The sequence below is a fragment of the Simochromis diagramma genome, unplaced genomic scaffold (genome assembly GCF_900408965.1).
Source record: "Simochromis diagramma unplaced genomic scaffold, fSimDia1.1 OVJJ01000596.1, whole genome shotgun sequence".
Taxonomy (NCBI): domain Eukaryota; kingdom Metazoa; phylum Chordata; class Actinopteri; order Cichliformes; family Cichlidae; genus Simochromis; species Simochromis diagramma.
In genome coordinates this window covers 8168391-8178395 of record NW_024387245.1, presented here as the reverse complement: position 1 = coordinate 8178395, position 10005 = coordinate 8168391, and the positions used below count along the sequence as shown (strand labels likewise).

At 42.7% G+C, this 10005-nt stretch overlaps 1 protein-coding gene across 8 annotated transcripts in view; it reads left to right on the top strand.

Moving 5' to 3' along the window:
• Positions 1-4024: 4024 nt before the first annotated feature.
• The window catches only part of sema4d (sema domain, immunoglobulin domain (Ig), transmembrane domain (TM) and short cytoplasmic domain, (semaphorin) 4D), a 40621-nt gene continuing 34640 nt past the window's right edge, over positions 4025-10005 (top strand). For 3 of the 8 annotated variants that reach the window (XM_040053318.1, XM_040053319.1, XM_040053316.1), the window contains exon 1: positions 4026-4209. The gene's annotated coding sequence lies outside the window, so the exon portion shown is untranslated. Of the gene's footprint in view, positions 4210-6056; positions 8759-10005 lie in introns of those variants that run through there. The other 5 variants (XR_005699127.1, XM_040053314.1, XM_040053320.1 and 2 more) reach the window with 4 other exon arrangements.

The following is a 10005-nucleotide window of genomic DNA, read 5'->3' as shown; positions in this document are numbered from 1 at the left end:
TTATCTCTCTGCGCTTGTCGTCCCCGCGTCGTCGCTCCGCCCAGCCGCCATCAACCTCACTTGGGTGCGGCAAACGGCCTAGTCCGCCCCTCGCTATTGGTCGTCTGGGAGCACATGTTAACCCATTGTAGCCGCTGATTGGAGGGCGAGTTATCGGCCCGCCCCGCAGAAATGGCTGGATTTATATTTCAGTGTTGAAACTTAAAGCCTATTAAAACGAAGGGTACGCACCTGAAACCTGTCGTAAATGTTTATTTTTAATCAGCTTTTCTCACAGCTACACTGCAGTGTAATTTTATTAAAATATATGCTGCAAATGTCATGTAACTCACTTCAGTCCCAGCTTAGATATTTTGGGAGCAGCACTGTATCACTTGCTACTCTTGACCTCCCAGGATTGTGCCATTGGATGCTTCACTGATCATGGTTAATGATGGTTTGTGGTAATATTCATTCATAACTTCCTCTGAGTGTGCTTGCAAAATAGTGGCACAAAAAAAAACATACTGAAAATGGTGCATGTTTTTAGAACAGTAGTGGAAGTTTGTGATCATGTTGTGATTTGATTACATAATTTAAACATGCATTTGCTCATTCTCAGAACTCATTCAAGTGCACCAAATATATTAAGTAGTGATGATCTCTTGTAGGCTAAACATGAGGTAAGTAGAGGAGTTCGCTACGGTTGCTCTTGATTCTTTGCATCCAACAAAACTGTTGGTGCAATCAGCAAACTTGCAGTCATATTGATTTGATGATGGTACCATGGAGGCCACTTACATAACACTGACAGGGAGCGGGGTTAACAACAGTCATTGTAGGGTATATCTGTCGACAATCGGACACATTGGAAAGCTGGCAGCCAGGGGGCGCAGTTAACTCATTTGGGATAACTGCAGCAGGCTGTTTTTTCTATACAGTCTATGGCAGTAGATGTGAGGGCAATGGTTCATGTAAACATATTGACATGTTCAGTATTTGCCACTAGATGGTACTGCTTTGTCAGACTTCAGGCAGACACCTGCTGCAGAGCAATACTGGTTTGCAGCGCTGATAGGGCATAACATTAGAGTGTTCAAGGTATTCAGAAACATTTCTAAATGAGATTTGAAATTGACACTGTGCTGTTGTGTGGCACAGATGACTGTTTCTATTACTGCGGTCCAGGTGTAAAATTAAAAGAACTCAAACATATATAATCTAGCACCACATACTTACTGTAGCCTTGCTGCCTCAGGCAAACATATCAGCTGCCTTAGTTGTTTTGGTGTTCATAACTAGGCGTTGAATTCAGAGAAGTACCTAGGCTTTGTAAAACAAATACCATGCGTTTCATTGTGCATGGCTTATTAGAAAAGGAAAATAAGAACAAAAAGTAAATACAGAGGAGAGACCAGCTAAATAAGGAGCCCAAAAAACTCCTTTCCTCTTTCACTTCTGCACGCCTGTGATAAAATCACACATGAATTCAGCATTCAAGGGTCCAATTTCCCACAGACTGCTTACCAGATGACTAAAAAAGTCACAAGCAAAGCTCACTTCTCTGCCATATGTTGTTATTATTATCATCATTTTTATTTCAGCACCATGAAGTGAACCAGTCACGCTCTTCAACTGCTCTTGTACTGATATTATAGATCACATGGTTACGTTTTTTACGGCTTAATTTCTTTAGAATTGCACTACTTAGCATTTGAATGTAAGAACAAGCCCAGCAAAACATTCTCAGTTTGCTGGGCTTACTTTCAATGCAAATGGACCACTGGCAGAGCTGGCTTCTGACTCTTGTGGCGTTAATCCTGTCCCGTACCAGTTGACACACACACACACACACGCACTCTCCTCTTTACTGATCTCAGACCAGCACTGGCCCTTCCACTGTTGGGAATAATTGCGGTCTGCCTTGTAGCATGGATACACCGACGAGGGACTCTAAATATATCCAACCAGTGTGTCTGAAGGGCTTGGGCATGAAGATCATATACTTACACTGGAAAGCTACACCTTGCTCTATTAATTTTTCTGCTCTATTGTGTGCCAGTGTGTGTAAGTATATGTGCGTCTACTTAGTGCTCTGACACTCACTCTCTTGCTTTTTTGATTTCATGCAATCATTTGATATTCCTATCAACAGCAACAGGAAAATAAGATTCTTTAATCCATATATCGGTCTTTTTTTTAACACTAACAAACATAAGTTTGGACGTCTATTTAAACAAGGTGAGGCAGACAAGCTCAGAAAGACCTAGAAAAACAAGCATTAGTAAATCTAATATGATGTAAAATGCAGGGCTTTTAAGTGATAGCAAATCACTCGAGCTGCAGCATTACATTTAAGTTAGCATACATTCCTCCTCCTGGGTCACCTGTTTTCTCTTAGAAGCACATGTCACAGAGTGAGTGAAGATAAACCCAGCTGCTTTTCGTATTCATTTCAGGGCAGCACTGGCCGTCCCCTTTTAACTACAACCAGCCTTCAGCTTAAAGCTCTCAAATCACCGGGGGCTGATATGAAAATAAACAATTTGTAGTTGAGCAGAAGATGCCTGGAAGCGCTGGCATGTTTAAGGGTACAGCCTAACCAACGACTTGCAATAAAGGACATTAGAGGCTTACTGCAGCTCAGCTGGGCAGGTAAAGTTCTTGGCATTTGTTGCTCAGTGAACCCACAAAGTAGTCACAGAGGTGTACTGTGATACTGTTCTATCTTGTAGCAGCAGCAATCTGTCGTTGACTCAAAGATGGTATTGTTTTCAGCTTGCGGTTCCATGGAAAGCCCCACTCCCTCCTTCTCTGTCCTGCACAACAAGACAAGGGTCAGTCTGTCTTTCCCTCCCCAGTGTGTTTTCAAGTCACTTCTCCTTCAGGAAAATATTGTGTAACCTTTGAACTTTGGCAGTGATCTTTTGAACCCAGTGGTCGCACCTACAGATGGATTATTCACAAGGATGTTAACAAAAATAAAGACAATATGTGAAAAGCAGTGCAAGACTGTGAAACTTTAAAATAATATCCACAGATATAATTAGTTACATACATCAGTTAGACGCGGCTGCTGAGCCAGGTCAGTCTCTGTTAAAGTATAATGAAATATCATTAAAATATACAAATCAGTCACCTATTACTGTATAGTAAACATCCGGACTATGATCTTCCTTTGGGAGCTGCCTATTATGGTTTAAAGCTGAAAAAGAACAAATGAAACATTCATAAAAGGATAATAAAAGTGCAGCTGTGATTATTTGTTTGTGGATGACATTTGGAAACATGAGCACAATACTACACATAATATTTTGATTTTGTATTTTTATGGAGGGCTGATTTACATAAACCTAAGTAAACAAGTACCTCAATGTTACTTTTCATGACTGAGTTCGAGTAGGTCTGCTAGCTCTATCTATCTATGCATTTAAAAGTAGGGAGCTGGAACTGAAGTGACAATGCACACTGCATAAATATCAATCAAAAAATATTAAAATATAATAAATAAGAAGATATTTTAGTATTTTTGAGTTGTTTATCTTTTGTTATTGTGTGTCTGCATGTGTATATATGTGGGAATGTGAGTTTTTGTAATGTGTTTTACATGCCCAGGAACTACACAAGGAAATTACCTGGCAGCTAAATGTGATACAGTACATCTTTTCCTTTTATGTAATTAATGTATTTTGTACATGGTTCCTGAAATAAATAAATGAACAGAAACAGAAACAACATTCCAGATCTCCTATTTAACATATCCTGAGTAACCCATCTAATAAATAATTTTATTTATTTATTTATGTTATAAATTAAATTAAAGTTTTTACTAGCAGTATAAAATATTGTTAGTACAATATCCGAGTATGTGCAGTAAATGTAAGGTGTGCAATAAGTACGATAGGCTTTATTAAAAAAGTGTATTTAATTTTTTTAAGTACAGTATTTCAAAATGATAGCCTTTTCAGTCTAGACAGGTCGCCTGGAAGAAAAGAAAAAAGAAAAGAGGAGCCTGTCTGAATGTGGCTGTGCGCTCTCTGGAGATACCTTGTCTTCTCGCCGCCTCCCTGTGCACCCTCCCCCTGTCTGCTGATATCTCAGCCCGGAGAGTTTTGAATCCACTCTGTGGCCTCAGTCGCCGCCATGCTGAGCTGAGAGAGAGAGCGACAAGTCAAACTTTGTCACGCTGCCTCAACCCTCATCTCCGTACGCACCGGGAAACGTCCCACAGTGAGTACCTTTAAGTTCAGTGAAATGTTTAACCTGCGGTTATCTGCTCGGTGAAAGTAGCATCTGTGTTTTTTGTCCCCCTCTCTAAAACGCGGAGTGATTCAGGGCTGTAGCCTCGCGGCTCCGTACTCGTGCGTGCCGTCGCAGACTTCAAGCTCAGCTGCACTTGTTGCGCTGTAGCTGAAACCCCAACAGAGACAAAGGGAGGTGTGGAAAATGCATCGTTTTAGTGTTTTACTTTTAAGCCATTTTTTAAAACTCCAGCTTTCGGCTTTTACATTACTCTCTCGACGTTTCAGAGCAGAAAATAAGATGTTAGCAGCGGGCGGCTCTGGAGTCCATGCTGTCTTTTAATCGCAAAAACCCTCCTCTGTACTTCATTATCTCTTGTCCCCCAGCTCACACGCATTTTTTTTAAAAGTATTAAACTGTTATTTTAAAATGCCAGTCTGGCACCTTAGAGGTCAGTCGAGGGTTTTCTACCCTTGGCATGCATAAATCAAGAGTGCGCTTTCACTGCAGCAACAAAAGCCCTTTATTGACAGCGCTGAAGCACACAGCCACGTAACCACAGTTTATATGAAGAGCACCCAAATGTCACCGAGTGAAATAAAGACCTGCAGCATGCACTCTGAGGCCTCTTGGGGGAGTTTTAGGAGTTCTCCAAGTTTCAGGGCATGTTGTACTACCAAGACTGGGGAGTGTCGGCAGTGACCTGCGCATGGGTTTCATCAGGAGAGCGTTTTCACCTGCATGCATGTCTAATCTTAGGTGGTGAGCAGGCTGCACTGAATAATAGGTTATGCTTTTTGTCTTCCTCCTCTCCACATTTGCCCTCTGACCTGGCAGTCCTGCATTTCTCTGTGACTGTTTTTGGTTCTTTGCTGATCCTCCCACGCCTGCTCTTGACCTTCTGTAAGCATGGAGGGAAGGATAGGGACAGGTGGCCTCTCAGACTCAAGTTCTTCTCCTGATGCCAGATGAAATGACTGAAGGAAAACTAAAGAGGAACTTTTAAAAAATAATAATTGTTGTAATTATTGCCTTAATTATAAGTTAATCTTCCATTTTATGGGCTGGAGGAAAAAGTGTCTGCTCTCAAAACACCATGAAGAGTAGAAAATATGCATGCGTGACAAGGTAGAACTAGACAATTTCAACATTTTGGCAAAAAAATAATAATTTTTTTTATCTTAGTCTCAACTTACTTTTTATGTCTAAAAGAATCTATAGATAACACAGTAATTGTTAGCTGCAGACTTTAGTACAACAGAAGTTGTTATAAATTGCAGTATTTGTCTTACCTCAATACGTTAATGACTGAATGCCGATCATTTGAGTTATAAACCAGCCCTATGATATTATGATGATTATATACAAGGTTGGTTTACATTGCATAAGCGCTGAAGAATTTTGGAAGGTGCCAGCATCTTGTTTTCACAGCTTTGTTAGTGACTTTACCAGCCCCGCCTCTCTCTTCTCATCGTCCAGCATCGCAGCCTTCCCTGGCGGCTTCAATATGTAATTCTTCTGCCTCGTCGATTTTCATTCCAGAGGTCCTCGGAGGGTCACATTAGGCACGGGGGGCAGACACCCGGATCTTGTCAATATGATGGGCTAGCTGGCACCAAAGCACGCCAGAATCATGTCAGCCAGGGCCTTCAGGGGGGGTTCACAGAACTAGCCAGAACAGGATATTGCTGTGTGATCATTCACCAGCAGTAGACAAATCATTAAACCACTGGCTGCCTGCTGCTGAGCGGGTCAGACATTTCTGTCTGTCACTCTGACTTTCCCTTGGATTAGAGGTTTTAGTTGTGCTTTTTTTTTTTTTTTTTTTTTTTTTTAAAGGTTGCCAGTGTTTCTTTCTGGGTTTGGAACATCTGCTGGAAAGAAAGGTTAATGTTGCAGAGTTAGTGTTTAGTCTAAAAGCAGTCTGGTTACAGTCATTTAAAAAAAACAACTCTTGTTTATCTCCCCGTACCAGATTAGGATGAGTGATTAGGTCATGTCTCTCTAATTGAAAGCACAGGATTCGCATGCGCTAAGTGAAATCACACAGGACACCGTTGCTTGTTAATGCTAACTGCACACAAACACGCAAACCTATCTTTAGAGTCCTTTAGGAAAGTCAATAATCAATTTAAAGCTGGTTGGGAAATCGGACATTGAGTCAGGAAGCGCTTGGCTGAATCAAAGTTTTGTTTTAATTCTGAACTTTCTGCAGAAATGTCACTTGTTATGGATGTCAGGCCTTATTTAGTTGGATGCCCTGTTTGGGTTTTCAGAACGAGCTCTCGCTGTTTTGCAGAGGAATTTGACAAAAAGTATTGAAATTGGTCCTTGCTGGAGCAGGTCCAGCATTTTTGCATAGGAAGCTTGCAGTAAGCACAAACACAGAGACACACACACACTGTGTTTGTGTTCACATGCAAACACAACTATTCAGCCACCTTAAAGACAACACTTTTAGACGTGCCACCTTCCTTGGCATACCTGCACTGTATTTAGTATGAATTGAATAAAGTCTTAATGGCTTTTAAGGTGGCCTGAGCAATTAAGCCTTTATTATTTTTCCTTTCACTTGTCTACCAGCTCTTCTCCCTAAAAAGGCACAAAAGAATACCTGCAATTGATCTGGGCAGTGGCACCTTCCCCCTCCTGCTTTGGGAGGTTGGGGGAGTCACCGTAAAAAGGTGTTTTGTCTTTGATGCATAATCCTCATTGTTCTCTCCTTCTCATTAACAATACAGTTTTCTTAAGGCAGACGAGAGCGTAAACATGATTCTTCCTTCTTTAAAGCTCAGTCCACACCTGCGTGGCGTTTGGCGTTCATACGTCGCCATTCAAGGAAATATGGGGGACGTGTGTGATGTATGGCTCATTGTTTTGGTCTTGCTGGAGTTAAAGGCTAGGGGTCAGTGGCCAGCTTGTGCTCCTCTGATGTTGAGGTGTGTTCGATGAAATGGACATCTGTGGCGGCCTCCCCCCCTCTTCCTTTGGAAACACCCAACCCCCCCTCCGTGGCACACCCTAGTATCCCTCAGGCTGGAATAATTTCCTTCTGGCTGCAGAGTAGCATCTGGTTCCACATCAGCAGCAGACAGTGGCATGTGTAGGCACTTTTATGTCTGCATGCATGGTACTGGCCATGCATAATGCACTGCTGCATTCCAGAGATCGTGTCACCATTGAATGGTGGTTTTGAGTCAGCGAAGGCAAACACTGGGTGTGAAACCGAGTTCTGTGTCTTTTGTTAAGCACGTTCTGAGAAAATATTCCAATAATCGTCCACACCCTTCAGGGTTTGGCTGCTGTAATGGTTTTCATTCGCCGCTATTGAAGATTGCAAGAGAGTTTAGCTGCAAGTTAGAAAGTGTGACAACAGTAATCGCGATAATGAAACTGTATACAGGAAAGCTGTGAAGATTCCCAAGGTGCTGGCCCCCGCAGCTATGACTGATATTGCTGAGAGAGCAGGAAGCTTAGTGATCCGGCGCTGTCATGCTATCGACAGCTTGTTTGATGTTTTGAAAAGGTTCCCAGCGTTGTGTTCCTGAGAGCAGGGCGCTGGGAGGTAATGGAGTTGGGAGACGACGCCTACATACAGTACATTCTGTCGCTGCGGAGAATATCACGGTGTGACACAGCTGACAGGAGGAGGGCATCTTTCATCTGAGATAAAGTAGTCGTTCTTTTGTCAAATGCTCAGCTGGGTTTGTTTAAAGAGGATAGTTTTTCTTTTGTCAGCCTGACGTCACTCAACGTTTGATAGTTCACTGACTGGATAAACAGGAAGAAGTCCCAGCTCCTCTTATTTATGTCCCCAGGATGCAAACTGTCTTTGCTGTTAACCTACGTGTGGAGTTTTTGTCGCCCGGGGCTGAATAAAGGAGTGCACCGGCTGAACCTGCAGTCCCCATTCACTCCTTAGAGAAGTGGGGGAAGAAAAAAAAAAAGGGGCTCCTCAACACTCGTCAACAATAGACACACTCCCACAGATGCACACACAGTCACTACCCTAACCTCCCCTTCCCCCATCTTCTCTCCCCTTACCCACCGCCCCCCACAAATTGTCCCCCTCCCCCTCCTCAGCGATTGTGTGCACTGAGGCTTTCCAGAGGCGCGATCTCGGGGCTCTCGCTCTCCGCCGGTGAGCAGTGTTTGACTGCTGCGACAGGGAGGAAAGGGAATACGAGCAGTTTCGCTTTACGCTCAGATGGAGACAGCCTGTCACTGGCATGTGCCAAAGTGAAATAGGTCTTGAATGCGAGCCCTGTCTCTCCAGCCTTTGCAGCATCTTGCGTTCCCTTTTTTTTCTTCACCTTCAGTGTTGATCATGCTAGATGGAGAGAGAGAGACAGGTTGCTCTTGACTGGTGAGCAGAGAGGGAGGAGGTGACAGGCTAGTTGTGCTGGATGACCAGATTTTATTTATTTTTTTTAACATCTGTCATGCAAACCTTTCACGACTGTACCAGTAATAACAGTGTGACTGAGCCACGTTGGAAGAGCTTCTGTACCTGCAGGATCTTCCCACTCAGATTATGGTAAGATTCACGTCGCACACAGCTCCTGCTGTATGCTGCCACCTAACAATGATAGATATCAACAGAATTTTTCTTTATTTATTTATTGTTTTGGCAATAGAAGATGCCTGTCAAAGCTTGCTCTGTAGGGTGGAGAGAGTGTCCAAAATGGTGCATGCTATTTTTACCCAAATCTCATATGTGAGGTAAATAATTCAATGTGCTGGGTGTGCTGGGGCATGCAGCAAGGGAGTTTCCACATTACCTTATTTGCTTTTTGGCTGTTCACTCTGGCTGTGTGAATTAATGGAGAAACAGAAAAGGACAGTATCTTATTTATGGAAATCGGTGTTTATTGGCAGACGTGGAAAGTGTTCGTCTTCTTACAAGCTGTTCATAAATCTCCCCCCCCCCAGGTTGGATATTTAAATTTTCCTGGAGCTTGCCACAAGTTGGTCTCCTTATCTGGGTATGAAATCCTTGTAGAAACAATGCTGGGTTTTAATTTGCTCAATTTAATGTTAATTTGTTTAGACTGCAGGTGGATCACACGTCTTCTCCCTTCACTTCAAAGCGTGTCGTTCTTCTAGCTCTGAGCAGGTCCTCTTTCTGCTTTGCATGTGTGGAAACCACCGGTCTTTTGGCATTCGTGTCACTTATGTATGTTTTTATTTATTTCCCTCACCACTAGCTGCTTACATCTAGCAGCACAGTTACCGAGCCAGGATCGAGGCACTGCATCATTGTTTGCACGAGGAGGAGAAGGCGGTTTAATTTGGGGCTCTGGGTAAGGAACTCCTCGCTTTTGCAGGAAAACACCAAATGGGTCCAGCACCACAGTGGGCACGAGGTAGTTTCATACTTGAGTGTCTGCCACATTGTGCAAAACTGTGGCCTCTTGCATATTTGGAAAAGTCCAAAGGAAGGAAAGCTGACGTTAGATTTATCCTGGTGTCATGGATGAGTTCAGAATTATCAGCGACAACTCTGTTTGTTCTGGAGTCTATTTATCCTTTTTGGAAATAATTTCAACAACAATAACAACAGCATCTGAGGGAGCAGAGGAAATGGCCTCTAAATCGATTACCATCAATTACTTGGTTGTATACAGACAATGCACAAGATGGACTGAAGTTCAGTGAACATCTGTATGAGTGATGAAGGAAATCAATGCATCAGAGAGGGAAAAAAGATGGATGGCAGATGTAAAGTTTAGAGTTCAGGATGGAGGTGAAGAGTAGCTGTTTGCATAGATAAAAGGAGCAGGA